The sequence below is a fragment of the Acinonyx jubatus genome, chromosome A1 (assembly GCF_027475565.1).
Source record: "Acinonyx jubatus isolate Ajub_Pintada_27869175 chromosome A1, VMU_Ajub_asm_v1.0, whole genome shotgun sequence".
NCBI classification, from domain to species: Eukaryota; Metazoa; Chordata; class Mammalia; order Carnivora; family Felidae; genus Acinonyx; species Acinonyx jubatus.
The window spans coordinates 78,037,376-78,042,182 of record NC_069380.1 but is presented as its reverse complement, the minus strand read 5'-3'; positions in this window follow the sequence as shown (position 1 = coordinate 78,042,182).

Here is a 4,807-nt window from a genome sequence, read left to right as displayed (position 1 = left end):
CACAACATCATTCTGTCGCTGGTGAGCAAGGAGCTCCTGGAGACAGCAGCCATGCCCCAGATGTGTCAGAGAGAACGTGGTGTTGACCTGGTGGTCTCCATCCCCCCGAATGCCGCTCTGCAGAGAGGATCAGCAGTTGGACCACGGGACGAACAGGTGCACGCTGGTTCTGGGCGCTGGCCTCCTGTTTAAGCTTCAGAGGGTGAGACCAAGGAAATGGCCAAAGGGCATCCTTCCTCGACATCTCTGGAGGAAGTACTTTGAATAAGGAAACCCTTACGGTCGGTCACAAGGTAGAACGTGCATGTGGAGGGCAACAGAAAAGCCAGTGGTGGGCCAGGGAGCTCAGAGCATCACCACAAATCTCACCAAAGTGAACCATCCCCTCCCCCACCCCCAAGGCTTCTCACTTCCTTTATTAAGCTTGAGAGTTCATTACCTAGGAAGATCCGGAAGAAAAGCTTCAGCTACAGGTTGGTTTGGCTTCCAGAAAAATAGGCAAAGGGAGAAAAACTTGAGAAAGTTGGGAAAGATAGTGCTTTTCTGGGCTGAAAGGGCACAACATTACTGAGGGGGTTCATTGCATTTAAAAAGTTGGCCAGTTGTGCATAGGAAACTGCCAGCCTATCAGCTCAAACTGTTCTGTTCTGTTTATTTACAGCAGGCATTAAATTGGTACATTAGTGATTTTCATTCTTGCTTTGCAATAATACAGCACATGTCTAATTACATTTATTGTAAATATCTCAATCTATGGCAATTAAAATATATTTTCATGCTCGTTCATATTTTTTTTAATGTTTATTTTTGAGAGAGAAAGAACACAAGCACAGAAGTGGCAGAGACAGAATCCCAAGCAGGCTCCACGCTGTCGGCACAGAGCCCAACATGGGACTCGATCTCACAAACTGAGAGATCATGACCTGAACAGAAATCAGGAGTCGGACGCTTAACTGACTGAGCCACCCAGGAACCCCATGCCTTTTAATGTTTTAAAAATCCACTCAACCTTGATGCAAGAGATTTCTGCAGGGGGGAGAGGATGTTGAAAACACAATGAGAGGATAATCCAGCCCTAAAGGCTTCTGAGTCATAGTCCTGGATCTTCCCCTGAACTTTCCTCCACATCCTTCCCTTCATCGCCGAGCCCCTGACTTCAGAAATACACCATCATCTGTGACAAGAACAGCTTACGAAAACCTGTCCAAATTTCCAGCATCCCTCCCAACTGTTTTGACCTTTCCCCCTGTGACTCCACACACAAGAGTGCATCCCCGTCCTGGGAGCTCATCTGGCAAATGGGCCAATCCCAGCACAGCCACGGCAGGTGTTTGAGGATTCCGTCTACGAGATCCGTTTGAGTTGGATGGGCACTGAGCTCTTGTCTCATGTAGGGACTCCTGTTTCTACAGATCTGGGCTTGTGTTTGAACCTTTCTTCCCTGGTCTCAGCCAACTTCATCAATCACCAGTGATCACTGAGTACACGTAAGGCTTCTCTCTTCACATCCAGAAGCAACAGCTGGGTAATTAGTTTTTACCCCACAGCAAATGGGGTTGGAAAATAGTTGTTTTCTGGGTCCAGTCTGGGGGCCGAAGCACCATGCAGAGACCCATGAGAAAGTCTCATTTATCCAGGAACAGAATGTCTGAGGCTTTTGTCTTCCTGGTTCTTCAGAGCCCTGTGGGACTGTCCTTGCTCCATTGTCTTTTTTTTTTTTTTTTTTTTCAGTACAAATTGGTTAATCTCTAAAAAACCTAAGTGCCGGACATGTCAACATCTGACCTGTTGTAGATTCCAGATTATCAAACAGGATTAAAAAAAAAAGAAAAAAGATGCTTTGCTGGAGCCCACACTGTGACTTGGGGGTCCAAAAGCAACATCCATTTTCTCCCTTTTATAGCCAAATGGAGGACTCCATGGTACCACGAGCTTCAGCCATGGTATCCATGGTACCATTTTAAACACTGCAACATTTTGGGGGAACAGCCTTGGTCTCTCCAGATATCTTTTTACCTTGTTTCAGTTTTATGCACTATGAAAATTCTCCCCAAAAGGCTGAGAGGAAAGAAAACAAGAGAGATACCAGAATACTCTGGGCTACGGAAACAGAACGCTGAATGAGTGTATGTGGTGGATCCCATCTGCTGAGTATCCAAAACTCGGACAAAGGGTCAGGGATTTGTCTGTTTTGTTTAGTGCTGTAATGCCAAAACCTATTATGGTGACTGGCATAATCAATAAAGATTTGTTGAATGGATGATATGCATTTTACAAGAGGGCAAGCCAGCCTTGGGGACATTTTTTTAAAAGCAGGATTCAATATTGCCTGAGTCTGATCTTCAGGTTAACAATGCATTAATTACTGGAGATATACTCCTTAAATCTTTTTTTTTTTTTAAACAAACAAAAACTGATCTATTTTTTTCTTTTTACGATTTCTATTTTCACGCTCAAGTTTGGCATTTTGGAACACCATCTGAATGAAGTCACCATCACATTTAAAGGGCAAGGTCAGATGAACCGAGAAAACAACATGGCAATCATCATAAAAGGAAATAGCAATAATCATATCCATAAAAGCAAATTTTAATCCAGTTAACTAAAAAGAGAGTGAGAAAGACAACGGCTATATTGTGGCTAATGGACAATTCCTATCTTTATTCTGTGCTGGAAAAAAATGCATGGAAGCATTCATCGTTTGTTTTTTTTTTTTTCTCAAAAATGAAAGCAATAAAACAAATGAGAGTCCTAATCTTTATTTCAAATAAATGAAAAGAAATGGGCTGAAATCTCCTTAGTTCTCTAAGAAAAAAGAAAGAATACAAATGAGGTTTACTCTGAGGCTTTTGGAAGCTAATGATGGAAAGTTAGCTGTAGGAACACACTCTTTGACAGCGTGTAGGTCATGAGTGCAGAAATCTCAATCTTGCGTTAAGTTTCAACCTGGCCTAAAAGGGTGTGTGTTTGCTGCGGAGATTTGAATGTGGTGCCCACTGAGTAAGAGTGTGAGTATTTTCAGCTACATGTAGCTGTACCCTCTCCCCACTCCAGACGTGCGTAGAACGTCTCTGAGCCACCATGTTGGTTCGGTTGGATCAGCTGCTGTGTATAAGGGCTGACGGTCCTTGGGACTGTAAGTGCACCTTTGATGCCATCCAAGTGCCTGCACATCCCCACAAGGCTGTGTGTGCAAGTCCAGGAAGGTATCAATCAGCAGATATCAAGAAAATAACAATTGACAAAACTCGACCTAAAAGAACATCAGACTACAATTGTCATCTTTGACTTCTTCTGAAGTCTAGACGGAAAGAAAACCTCCAGTCGAGCCTTTATAATTTCCTTCCCTACGCCTCCCCTGTGCCTTTACCAGACTGAGACTTTCACTTCCTATGGCTAAGGACAAGTCATGTTGTTAGGGATCACATTCCTCATTGCACAGCATTTAGTAGGATGACTATCTTGTGTACAAAGAGAAGCTACCCCAACTCCATGTATCATTCACATAAATTCCATGCTACATGCTCTCGACGTTTTACAGAACACATTGATTCAGAGGACTTTATGCAGCCTCACACAAAACGGGGCCATTGAGGTCCATAAATGTTCATGCACACACCCTAATTCCTAAGATTCGCATGTGCCCTCCTTCCTAGATTTCCAGACATCCCTGCCCAGGGACTGATCTCATGATATTGTTTGAACACAAAACAGCACCTCAGTATTTTGCAAGTGTTATCATAGCTCTGAATTGGAAGGAGCTGGACCAAGGTTTATCTGTAGTTAGCTGTTTTTAAAGTCATTATGTAGGCAAAAATCACACAGAGAAAATTATTTAAAACCACAAAGTATATCATATCAAAAGAACATTTGGCCAAGAGCTAAAAATCAACCAAGAATTTATTAAAAACCAGGAAAAAGAATGGAAAACAAAATACTTATCACAATTTCAGAAAAAGTATGCCAGACAAGAAATGAAATCATGAAAGAAATGGTTGACAGATTTTTGCCATTAAAGTGTTAATCATATAAAAGATGAAAAGAAGCCCATATGAAAGAAAAATGAAAACAATAATAGGGAAGATATTTGCATCAAATAAACCATATAGAGAATTAATACCTATAATAAATAAAATTGTTTGCAGACAAAAATAACATTATAAGGACTATAATAAGTGAAAGAGCCCGGGAAATGAATGGAAAATTTACAATGGAATGTAACTACTAGGGATAAAATGTCTATGTTCCTAGTTATCAAAGAAACGGAAATTAAAACAAGGCTTGCAACCATCGTATCCCTGCTAATACTTTTGTAAACGCTAGTATTCCCCACTCTTCAGCCTTTTGGAAATTTGCCATAAAAAATAGGTGGTGCTATAAACAGATACAGTTCTTCTTGGTGAAAGCAGTTTGAGGATGTTCCAGTGCCATGATGTTTCAGTCACTCTCTCATTCATTCAAGAAATATTTGTTGATCGTCTACATATGCCAGTGACGCTAACATCCGTTGGGAATTCAATCATGGACATGGCAGGCATATTATTGCCTTCATAGTTCGTACAGTTGTTCTGAGGAAACAGGCATTAAAAAATAAAATAATACGTATTTTCAATAGTTGGGATACTTTTGATGAAACACGAGTAACTGTAACTGAGTAGATTACAGGTTGGGGGGCAGATTAAATCAGTGAATGAGAGGGTTCAGTAACCTGGATGGTCCCAGGGAAGTCAGGACACACCGTCACCTTTATTATAGAGGATTCAACCTCTCTGGTTATCTGCCCGATTTTCCCAAGAAAGCAAAATGT